The sequence below is a fragment of the Talpa occidentalis genome, unplaced genomic scaffold (assembly GCF_014898055.3).
Source record: "Talpa occidentalis isolate TD23 unplaced genomic scaffold, MPIMG_talOcc4v2.1 talOcc4.3, whole genome shotgun sequence".
In the NCBI taxonomy this organism is placed as follows: Eukaryota; Metazoa; Chordata; class Mammalia; order Eulipotyphla; family Talpidae; genus Talpa; species Talpa occidentalis.
Genome location: NW_023603184.1, coordinates 75,802,458 through 75,815,640, shown reverse-complemented (window position 1 = coordinate 75,815,640; position 13,183 = coordinate 75,802,458).

Below are 13,183 nucleotides of genomic sequence, written 5' to 3'. Positions count from 1 at the left end.
GTAAACTTTGTTGGAGAGTATATAAAACAAGTTTGTTACCAGTATAATGTAAAAAAAAAAAAAAAACAGATGTAGATTTGAGAAGATAGTAGGATAATGGATGCTGTGTTAATTATTTTAAATTTAGTTGATTAAATTAAAAAGCTAATTAGTTTTCCCAGCAGAAGACTTGAATTCCCCATTGATAATTGACAAGGTATACCTGTGAAGTCAATTTTGATTTTCTTCAAAGTTCAAGCTGCCACATGTGGTTATGTAGATTGTGCTCTGTGAAAGTTCAACTAAGAGGCAAATGGTAGTTCTGCTGGTTCTGCCATTTGTCTTGATGCAAGGTTGCACCTGCCTGGAAAGTTTCCAACCTTAATTCTCCTAAAGTTATTGTGTGGATTAGCCACAGCACTGCCCACATGGAAGAATACCTACTATTTGAAATTCGATTTGAAGATATTAATTTTCTATATTTCTTCTCTCTCAACTAGCATGACTACTCAAAGGTAACTGTAACACTCCTGAACTCACAAAAGGAGTATACTTGCAGTTACAAAGACAGAACAGTAGCAAAGTTCATGTAATAATGAATGCCAATGTTCTTATTGGGAAATGAGAAATCTTCTAAAGAAAAAATATGTCAGGTAACTGCACTCCCAAGTGACCTCTGGGGGGTTCCTATAGTTGCTCTTTGCAGAGAGTTCTTTTTCTGTCCATTATTAAATTATTTCATAAACTTCCTGAGATTCTTTATAGTGCTGTTTGACCTACAAAAAAGTATTGAAATAGAAGTTTCTTTTCCCTTCTGACTAAATGAGAAGGGCAAGATTTGTGGAAGTTTTTCAAGAAAGGAATGAACTTATTACAGTGAATTATGTGAAGGAAAGAGCCAAAATTTATTTTGATTTCTGCTGTCCCTCTTTAAACATATTAATTTCAGTCTTTGCCACATGCCTTCTGTGCTTTCCTAAGCAGTCAGAATCCCCCCTTGCTTTGGGCTGGTGGCATGGCCAGTTGAGTAGTCACAACACAGGGACAAGTCCTTCTGAGAGGTTTATGAAACAAAATAAGTACTAAAAACCTTTGACAAGTAGGACAAAACCTCTTTGAAGATATGAATATCATTGTTCCTGAAGCAGATTTCTTTTCTTCACAAACTAGCCATCCTTTTTGAAGCTGCCTTTTACTCTTTTTAGAGTGAGTTTTAAGCCAAATGTCCTAATAAGATCATTCTTAGCTGACTTGCATTAGAAATGTCTAGGGACTAATCTTTTCGTGAAAATAATTTACTTTCATGTCAAAAATCAGCAATCTGTCCAATGACTTCAGCCAATTCTTATTTGTATGGAAGAACTGAAAACATTAATTACCCCATTTATTAAATGCTTACTATGTGCTAAAAACTACTTCTCCTCAAAGGCCATAAAGTTACCAAATGCTTCCGGTAGTATGTGTGCAGTTTTCAACACTTTCATTAAAAGATTTACTGAAAACTCTGATTTTCATAGGGAAAGTATAAATGACAACGTTTCTAAGTTGGCCCGAAATATGAGGTACCCTGTGAATTAGCAGAATATGGTACACTCTCCCAAGGAACATAGAAATTAACAATTACAGTTTGTTTGGTTTTTATCTCAGAAAAGGGTTGTGCTACAAGCAAATGACAGCTATATTATTCAAACTGGGTGAAAAAATGCATCTCTGCTTAAAATTCTTGTCCAGAAAGAAAATACTATTATCTATTAGCAGTAAGTGTGCTGTTTTATAATAGATACTAGAAAGAATGGGGAAAATAATATTCCACATAAATGAGTATTTCTTCCCATGCCACATGGCCTTATAACAATTTCTCAATTCTCAGCACCTGTTTTCAGTCTTTCCTTTCATTGGGGCTATTGTAAAAGTCCACTTGCAGTCTATCTTCAAATCCAGTTTTCACACATCTATTTGAATTAGTTGAGTCCTATACCTTATTGAAACACCTCACTAATAACTTATTAAGTTGATGGCTTAATAAATCCAATATTTTAAATGTGAAAAATCAAGAAGCTTTGCATTTAGTTTCAACCCTCCCCAATATGAACATCCTGAAACTATTTTTCTTCATTTCATGATTTATCCCACGTTACAAGGATAGTAAAATAAGTGCGTAATTTTTCCGGAAGAATGTCAAACAAGGCTGTGTCACTACTATGAGCTTAAAGTGGTTAGGTGCAGCTTTTTATAAGTGGTGAGTCATGGACAGAACTATCAAAATGTGCAGTTGTTGAAAAAGAGTGGAAAGGTACAAAAAAACAAATATAGAAAATGCCACTGGAGCATTCATCGTCAAAATTACTTTGAACATTAGAAATTCTGTGTGAATTGGGTGACACCAAAGAATTCTACAGAGCTGTCATTTAAATGCAGGTCTAAAGGCATCTAAACAATGTGTTTGATAATACTAAAAGAATTTATCTCCTTGGATCTGCAATGATTTATGAGGAGAGAAATGTGAATTGATTATTTGTAGTTGCTTTATGCAATGAATTATGTAAAGATTTTTGTTTTATTAGAATTTTATCAAATAAATTTTAAAAATCAATGAGAATGTTTTAATATCAATGGAAAAGTATATACATCAACTGCCTATTGTTTAGAAATCTTTTCATATAAGAGTATGTCAAACTGAGTGTTCCTTAAAAAAAATATTTACCCAAACCAGCAAGGTTTAGAAGTCCTGTTCCCACACACCTTTATGAATACCATGCTTTACCAACCAAAGCTTTTGATCTTTGCCGGTCTCGGAGATAAAAAAAAAAAAAAGTGATAAGTAATGGTGATGTCAACTTCAAGTTCTTCTACTATAAATGAGGTATTTAGGACATTGTATTTAGATCCATTTGCATTTGTTTTCTATGTACTATCTCCTCTATTCCCTTTTTACTTTTTAGATGAGGACTTGTTATATTATAATTATATCAACCTATTATTTATGATATGGGTGGCAAATACATTTTCCAGCTTGTTATTTGTTTTGTTATGATTTAAAAAATTATTTACTTTCATTTATTATTCTTTTGTTTTTGAGGTCTGCTTTTGGGATTATACTTAAAACATATATGACACCTCTCCTGTCTTGCCCGCTGCATCCCTCAGCAGTGTATTTCAGTCAGTCTAGCTGTTCTAGTCCCCACTCTGTCTCTGGTGAATCCTCTCACCTCCACACACCTCTGACCTACACTCCAGCTCCTGTATGCATAAATAAATAATTCTTAAAAGTGACCTTCATAATGTACTAAATTTTTAAAGACATTTAGAAAAGGAAAAGTACTCAGATTTCAGAAAGTCAGGTTCAGGTTAAATAAAACTCTTGAATCCTCTTATGTGAATGAGTCCCAGTCCTTTCCTTCCTTCCAAGGAGGACAACAGTCTTAGCTCCAAGAAAATGTTATAAATATCATGTTTTAGTCTTCCCTCTTCCTATATCAGGCAGATCAGGGTGTTTGTCCTAGAGTCATGTTTTCCTTCTTCCTGCAATCTATTAGTAGAATAGTGTTAGATATATGTGCAGCACAGATACCACTGGGAGGTTTTCATATCTATAAAAGCCATCTATCTGGTTTACCAAATGACATTGAAATGAAGGGAAAAAAATCACTCTCCTCTACTGAAGTACTTAGAATAACTTTGTTAGTAGTTGAATTGGATTGGATTATTGGACTTTCTCCTCATTTTCCTCATCAGGGCAACGACATCTATGGGTAAATGACTTGAACACCTAGATTTTGATGACACAGTTATTCTGTGATGGAGGATCAGTTTTCTATTCACAAAGATGTTCTCATATTTCAGAAAGGTAGGGAACACACACACAACTCTTCAGAAAAGTAATTAAAAGAAGTATCTTGGTTAGAAAATTATATAACTACTTCTGGTTACTTGAAGACTAGAGAATAAGACATTTATGATTGACACTGGGGACCATGCTAACTTAGGCACATCCTAAATTCAAAATCTATTTATATTCTAGTCATCATGAATTATCTGAATTCAAGTTTCCTAATCCATGTTATTATCTGTGGTTATCACAAATCCATGTGATAACCAAGCGAAGATATATATCACTTGCCAATACTGGACCCACTTTCTCTTGTTTGTGACATAGAGAAAAATTTTTTAAAAATGTTAATTCCCTAAAATATTTAAATGAATTCATTACAAATGCACTTGTGTTTTTGATTAATGACAAACTGGCAAAAACAAAACCCACAAAACTCAGCTATCCTTATTTCCTGGAGGAAACTTGATTCCCAGGCATCCATTAAATGCCCAAGTGGAGAGAAAAATGGAAGACTGCTAAGTGAACTGCCGCTCTAAGAAAAGAAAGAAGACCCTATTCGCCAAGGAATTTTCAATTCTTTAAAGGAACAGTTAAGTCTCTGTAGTTTTTCAGAGAGGCGAGGAAGTTTTAAATGGCCGCTTATTGTGAGGAACTCATTTCCAGTACATTTGAAAGGCAGAACCTCTGAACGTGCAGCGGCCTTTCCACCCCTCAGGAACTTTGATTGGGCCCTGACTGCGAAGGAGAATGCAGAGAACTGAGTCACCAGCACAGCTTCTATAGCACCCTGGGGTCCTTTGGAAATGACTCCTCTTCCAACCTCAGTTTAGGAGGGGTTAGAACAGTGACTTCTCCAGGCAGGGGTCTGAGATAAACGACCTCCGGCGTCCTCACTCTGCCTTATGAGGCTTTGATTTAGAACTGACGAAGTGCAAGTCGACTTTAACTAGGTCAGCCAAAGAGCTCACATCCTGGCATGTAGTTGGCATTCACTAAATAATATGGCGCAAAGGGAGAGGTGGAGGGAGAGGACATAAAACTAGCAATGGACGTTTCTTTTAGAACAAATCTTTCTTCACGTTTTCATTTCCCTTAAAAAGGCTATATCCTTCTTCCTCCTCTGGGAGAGTGCTCCCTTAGGAGTCGTACTGATCAGCATAGGCATAACAATGAAATCAAATGTGATTGTTGAGTTCTATTGACAAAGCTACTGTAGGAAGGGGGAAAAAATGTATGTTTTTGCTTGTAGGTAAATTTGGTTGATAAGGGCAAGTGGCACTGAGATTCTTTTTACCGTTTTTTTTGGGTCAAATACTTTCTGGCAATCTGTAATTATATTACTGGATATTTAAATGCTTGTATTTAACTAACTGTGGGACCTTAGTGAACACTATGTTCACAATCACTTAACTCCTGGAACCATCACCTTTGAGTTATTTTTTTTTCTTTCACCTACTTACAAACCCACTTGATCTACCATTATCTACACTATATACCATAATATAATGTGGAAGAAAAGTCAGATGTTACTATAGGTTATCACTATCTTTGTAGCATCCGTGGTGTACATAATTATGCTACTTTAATATCTTAAGTAATTTAAGGAATTTTAAAACTCACAAGAGACTTTGTCTAATTCAGTGATTTCTATTGTAATGATAAATAATTTGTCAGTTTTTCCATTTTGTGTGCCAAAACAATTGGCTTTAATTTAAACATAAAATTTACTTTTTGCTTTTATTTCTTTTTTTTTTTTTAGGCATGTTTTTATTTATTTATTTGTTTGTATGTTTTGTTTATACATGCACTGGGTACAGTCAAAAGTGCGGGAGGGTGAGGGAATTCACCAGAGCCCGAGCGGGGAGCAGAGCAGGCAGAAGGAACGAAGTACACTGCTGAGGGGAGCAGCGGGCGGCAGGAGAGGTCTGCACGCCATGCGGGACCCTCCTCCGGTGGCCGGGGAGCAGCCGGGGATCGAACCAGCGCCGCAGAGGCCACGGGCAGCTTCGCAACCCAGCGCTCAACCGCTGCGCCACCGGGGAGGCCCTTTTTGCTTTTATTTCCAATGAATTATTTTACTATTCCAATTCTCTATCAAAGCAGAAGAATCAGGCATTTTCATTTTCATAAATATTCTTATTACATGACAAAGATGTTCATCTTGAATCAATAGTTGAGTTTTTGTACTATAAAAATAATTTCAAAACGATGCATCTATTTCATTTCCTTTCTCTTTGTTACACCTTAGCAAAGAGCTGACTTGATTTGGGCTGCCCTCTGAGGTCCTTCCTGAAAGAAAGCAAAGTTCACTGCTCTGAGTTAGTATAAAAATCATTTTCCTGACTCATTTGAACAGTCATAGACCATTCCTTTCTCTCTTTCTGACTCATCAACTTCATTTTTGTGATTTTTCCAGGCAATTCACTAATATTAATGCCAATGCTGACTACTGACTTGTTTCTTATAAGGGCACCTTTCTCTTTTTACCTAAATATAAGTGTGTGTTTGGGGAGCTGGAAAAGGCTTCCTCTACATTACTAATGTCAAAAATATGCTTGAGCCAACTTCACACAAACCAGTAAATCTGAAAAATTTATTATTTACAAATAAAATATATTTCTTTTTTTTAAAGATTTATTTATGCATACAAGAACTGGGGTACAGGCCAGAGGTGTGGGGGATGAGAAGATTCACCAGAGACAGAACAGGGAACAAAATAGTCAGATTGACTGAAATACACTGCTGAGGGGAAGTAGCGGACAAGTCAGGAGAGGTCTGCTGCACCATGTGGCTCAGCACCCTGGTCTGGGGATCGAACTTGTGCTGCAGTGGCTGCAGATAGCTTCATAGTGCTTTGTCTTAACCCCTTGAGCCACCAGAGAGGCCCCTATTTCTTCATTTTTTTTATGTAACACGTTTTAAGAGGAAGGGAATTGGTTTTTGTTTCCTAAATGTACACATTTTTTTTTAAAGTTGGAATTTATTTGATAGTTTGAACAACATAGTGTAAACTAAATATTTGGATTATTTAAACTGTGGCTTAATATGCTTTTTCAAAAAAATTACATAGATTCCATCTATTTTGATGTTTCTGATTAGGTTTTATGTTCTCTACTTCCTCTTGTTTTTTTTTAATTATTGAAATGTATTATCAACTCATCTTCATCATCAACTCAGATGATGAATTTTTGGTATATCATCTGTTTAATGCTTATAATTTAAGTACTATTTCTTAGTATTCAAAATTCGATTAGTTAATGATGGTGAGAAATAGCAAAGTTGAAGAAAGTTGCCTCTCAAAGATAATCAGTTATAAAACCACTAGGACTGCTCTTGTGATTAGTAAATTAGTGAAACTGACTTTTTAAGCAAAATTTTTGTTCTAATCAAATTCATTGCTTTGCTAAATGTTAATTATATAACCTACATGAAGACTATCTTGAGTAATACAAAAAGCCAAGTTTTCCCCTAAATGAAGTAAGAGAAAATGTGTACACATCCAACAGATATTTTGTGTTTTAATTTTTTTTTATTCACAAGTGCCAAACACATGCTATTTCATGTATTGTATTACTGTAGTAACCAGTAGATGCATGCTCAAAGAAAAGGACATTCACACTCCGCCTTCCTTTCAGAAATATAAAGGTCCATAAAGAAACCTAGTGAAACTGCCAATAAAACCAAAATCAATTTGCTACTATTTTAATTATAAAATGCAATAGAAAGCTCAAACATTTGAATATTCAAGTGAATCATTACCATGTGTACAGGCAGCACATTGGCAAATGCTGAAAAAAATGAACACTGAGGATTTGTGATAAAGTATGGTTACTACAAAGCTGTTGGAATTAGTGTTTTCATTCATGCTTGGAAGTATAAGTCATAGCTTATCATTGTGGACAGAATGGCTTGTTGAGTGTTTCTGTTTGTGAACCGTTTTATTGACATTTTAAAAGCTATTTCAGTAAGAATATAGTTTCCTCCTTCTGTTATCATACACTTTAGCAGTGAGAAGAACTTCTTCTAGGATGGATATCAACACACCTCAATTCACTTCAAACAACTTGAGGGAGAAACTAAATAAAATATTTTAGACAATGGAATAAAAGTAACTTGCAGAAATGAGTATTAAGACTCTTTTAAATAGTTACATTGTTGATCAAAGACTAGGATTCTGAAAATATAATCCTCCATATTTTACAAATGATTTGATTTCTTGGTTTCAGGAATGACAACACCTGGAAAAAGAATCTTTTCTCTTTCCACAAAAGACATTTCTTCTGTGCATGTTCTTGAAAACATCCTTTGTGTCAGGCACTAACTAGACACTGGAGAGCAAACAGCAGTAAACACAGTCCTCAAGGAGCTTGTACTTTAACTCAAGTGAAATGTAATGAGGTTGATCTCAATAAAAAATAGTGCAATGCAAACATCAAAGTACCAATCAATGGCTTTCTCTGATGGGTAAAATTGGGAGCTGTCAAAATGAGTAGCATTACTACTAACCTAAACTTGTGGAAGAAATGGGCTGTGTTTTTTCTTTGAGCCCTGTTTGCCTCTTTTAAAGGATGTTCCTTGAAGTTAAGCAAACCAAAATCATACTGGTAAAAGATATGGACTGTGGTTATTTTTTCCCAAGATCGGTATGACATCTCTGAATATCAAATATATATTTGACTAGTTCACATTCATAAGATTTCCTTTAAGTCAGTATTTTAATAAAGTCAGAACCAGAGGTAAGAATATTGTGTCAGATTAAAGTATAGTTGGAAGGGCATGAGATAAAGATTCACAGAAAATCACAACTCTATCGAGGGTTATTAAAAATTGATTTTTCTAAATATTGGTGGTCTCACTTATTCCATAAAACTGAGAAAACTAACTTGCATGCTATTTTTTGCTCAGGTCTCTAGAAAGCAGATCTTGCTTTCTAGAAACAGCAGCAATGAAAAGAATAATTTGAAATAGCTTATAAATGTTGCTGGAATTCACTATTAGATTAACTCTGAGTGCATTTGCTCATACTCATTAATTAAATTATGTAAGAATAACTGCACTGTAGATACACACTCTTACCTCTTATGAGAGGAAAAACAACACCATTTAATTTACATCAGAATGGAGCCCTTAGACTCAAGAATCACCTTAGTTCAAGTGTTTTTCTTAGAGTAATAGCAGAATGAATATGCATGTTTAGTGGAGATTACAGGCAAGAAAAAAACTTTTGTCACTTCCTTTCCCTTTTTCATTCTTAGAGAAGTAGAATGGATAATCAATAATTATAATTGCAATTTTCTTTTTATCAACTCTTCTAATGCCTTCTTATATGTCACTATTTCCTTTAATGATAACAACCTTTGCATCCATGAGGGATTTTTCTTTTTTCCTCACAGAGTTTTTTAATTAATTGGTACTGGTACTAAAATGCTTCACAAATGAGCAAAAAGGTAACAGTAGTTATAAATAAAGTTGTAATAGTCATTGAATGAAAATAATTTTATGCAAGTTAAAAAAGTATCTTTCTAAACACATCAGTTGAAAATAAAAGAACTAGGAAATTTTCTCTTACTGCTCTGTTAAAATCAACGCTGGATGCTGGTTAACAAGCAATTTAGAAATTCACTTTACTTCCTCAAGATCTATCTCTTGAACATTTTCTGAGAATAGATGACATAGACAATGTAAGCTTAGCACCTATCACCACTTAAGTAGGCATTAAAATATTGTTACTTCTTTGCAATTTATTTCTCTTCAATCCAGTCTATTTAATGTGAACATTAATTCATTCATCCATTTAGCTAACATTTATTGATATTACCAATGTGTGAATTACCCTGCTAGGTACTTGTGATTCAAAGTGAATGAAAAGGAATTTTTCATTCCATATGCAAGCCAAATTGACATCCACATTGTGAAAAGAAGGAACACAAGATGTTAAAGCTTAATGAACTATGATACTTTTTTGTAATTGTAGTATTTGTCAATGCCAACACAAAATACCACAACTATTGTTTGGATGTATATTAATGAATACCATTTGTCTGATGTCATTTAAATAAAATATTTAATCAGTTAGCTATTTTATTGCTGATCAATTGGGAAGTGATCATTTGGGAGCAGCACAGTGTGAAGTGTGGTTTTGCTCCTGAATAGCTCTGTAGATTAATTATTCTGGGTACAGATAATATCCATGGGAGGAAAGTCTTATTATAAACTAGAATGTTATAGATGAAAAAGGCCCCAGATAACACTTGTTCAGATGTAGACAAAGGCTTCAAATATTTGAGGTGAGTATCTCTTGTGATCAAGCCAGTTGTTAGCATATGCATACAAAACTATTGGTTGCACTGCGTTTATTATTTTTTAATATTCATTAGATGCTAGTTCTGAAAAGATTTTTTGTCTGTAATTCATCCATCTTTACAGATTTTCCATAGACAAATTCATCTTACACTCTTCCCAAATTGAATGTGCACCAGAATATCTAAATGAGCATGCTCATGTCCATCACAGTCAACAGACCTGGGTTTTTCTGCTGAGAACTATTTTTGAAAGCAGAACTTAAAAGTGACCTTTATGATGTTTGGTTTTTGCAAATGTCAGATTTTTAAGCAAACATTCTCAGGAATGAAGTGGTGGGAATCACTGTTAAAATGGGATATTTTTACTGGGCTCTTCATAAATAGCCCATAGTAACTCATTGTCAGATGAACAATGAAACAGACCAACTAGCAAGTGTGTTGATAAATCTGACCCAAAGATATTTGATACATATTCACTCATATTTAGGAATAGTAGATATAGCAGTAAATAGTGGGAGTTAGTTTTGTTGTTGTTTTTTATAAGAATTTTTTATTTATTTTTTAAAGATATATTTATTCATACAAGTACTGGGTACAGTCAGAAGCGTGGGAGGGTGAAAGAATTCACCAGAGCCAGAGCGGAGAGTAGAACAGGCAGAGTGACGAAGTACACTGCTGAGGGGAGCAGTGAGCGGCAGGAGAGGTCTGCACACCAGGTGGGACCCTCACCCAGCGGCCCAGTATCGAACCGGTGCTGCTGAGGCTGCGCACAGCTTTGTAGCCCAGCTTTCAACCGCTGTGCCACCAGGGGAGGCCCTTGTTGTTTTAATCAGGAGCTGTAAACTGTTGATCAAGTGTCCAGATCAGAGGAAAGATATGATTGAATGAGTTGTGTTTTTTGCCTTGTGTCTAGATTTTCATTTGTTGATTTCTCTGGCCTCAGGAAATGTTATGGCTTTGACTTAAATAAGAAGAGAAATTGCTATAGGTATCTTTTTGCAGAACTCTTCAGGATCCTATGAAAGCAGAAACATTTCCATTTACTGGTATAATTTTATGAGTATTGATCACATACCTGAAATGATGATTGCTTTAAGATCCACATCCAATATTTAACTCTTTTGATAACATTGAGTCCTCAGAGAAGTGAGTTTGGTAAAGGACAGATATTTACTAGTTTGCTGAAAAATTGTCATTCACAATTTAACAAGATATATAATAACAAAAAATAAAGATAATGCTTTTGAGGTCTGCCTTACATACACCGTAAAGGGACTGGTAACTGTAAATGTCTTCACCTCTTATAGGCCTTGTTATTCCTTGCCCCGTTTTTCTTCTTAATCCCAAAATTGGAAATGCAACTTTTAAAAATATTCACTCTCTTCCTCCAAACTCAAATGCCCCTATAGAAGTCATTTTATGCCTCATAATGGATATAATAGTATCTACCGTGTAAGAGGACACATTTCAGCTGTATCAATTTAATATAATTGTCAATTCTTTCAGCATTATTTTTTGTCTATATTTTCAGGATTATCTGTCTTGTAATTATTTGTGTAAATTCACCTTTCCAGTAAACTCGAAAACCAGCTATGAACTTAAGTTCCCCACCATAACACCTAGAACTTAGTAGGTCTTGATATGATTTTTGATGAGGGTTAGGAGGTGGGGTATGTGTTCTAACAGCAGCCTTGCACAGCATGGTGCTCAATGAAGGTTAACGAATGTCACCTGATACATGACTAACCATGGATTTTGCCATTTTATACAAGAATAAGTACTTTTGACAAAGCAATTTATTTAACTCCAATTTGATAATTATATTTCCTTTCCCAAAACATTACTTAGAGTATATCCTTTTTTCTTAAGAACAGTAGAAAGTCTCTATCACTGAATCAAAAATTAGGGAGCTAGACTACCTCGGTGAATTTGGTCTTTCTATATTTTTTTATTGAAGGTCGCCATTTACTTCTCAGTTGGCTAGCAACTGTTTTCTCCTTTTTAAAAATTTAATTTTTTATTGAGGTTACATTAGTGTAGCTAACAATTACTATCTTTTATCTTTTATAAAATCTCTTTTGCTTTGTAATTTGTCATCTGTATATCCTCTTCAGTAAAATGTTCCCTATGTTCTAACTGGACTGCTTGGGTGTGTTTTTTTTTGTTTTTTTTTTTTTTTTAATACAAGCACTGGGTACAGTCAGAAGCGCGGGAGGGTGAAAGAACTCACCAGAGCCAGAGCAGGGAAGAGAGCAGGCAGACAGACCGAAATACACTGCTGAGGGGAGCAGCAGGCGTGGCAGGAGAGGTCTGCGTGCCATGTTGGACCCTCTCTGGTGGCCGGGGATCGAACTCGTGCTGCAGAGGCTGCAGGCAGCTTCACAACCCAGCGCTCAACCGCTGAGCCACCAGGGGAGGCCCCGGACTGCTTGGGTTTTTATGAGTCTTTTGATTTCATCTAGAAAATTTAAAAAAGAATCTAGAGGCCTGGAATCCAACAAATTTGTCATATATGTGGATTTGTGTTTGTGAGTATGCATGCATGTGTGTATGTATGTATGCTTGTATGTATGTATCTATCCTTATATGCACCCACTAAAAGAGAAAAGCATTTTAATGCCAAAAAAATAGTTTCTTGCAAAGCTCAGTTCTTTAATTTTGACACTGTGAAGTTTGTGGACATTTCATTACATTTTCCTGATTTTTTCTATCTATACCTTTAATGCGTGGTGAAAATTTTACAAAGAAATGCAAACTGAAATGCGAGTCCCACAGATTTTAGTCTTCTATTAAGAAAAAAATATATTTTGTAAATGTATTTTAAAAAAATTTAATGTGTATATAGCCTTAGGAAATTATTAATGATCACATTTTATACTACAGTGCATGCCTTTCAAAGAGGAAACCAAGTAATTTCACAAGCGTTCCCTTCAACTATCATCCTTATAATAATAATAACTAGCTGTAACATTTGGTTTCATCATTTTTTACTATATCAAAACCTCCTCCAGGCTTCCCCTGGTGGCACAGTGGTTGAGTGCTGGGCTGCGAAGTTGCCCGCAGCCTCTGC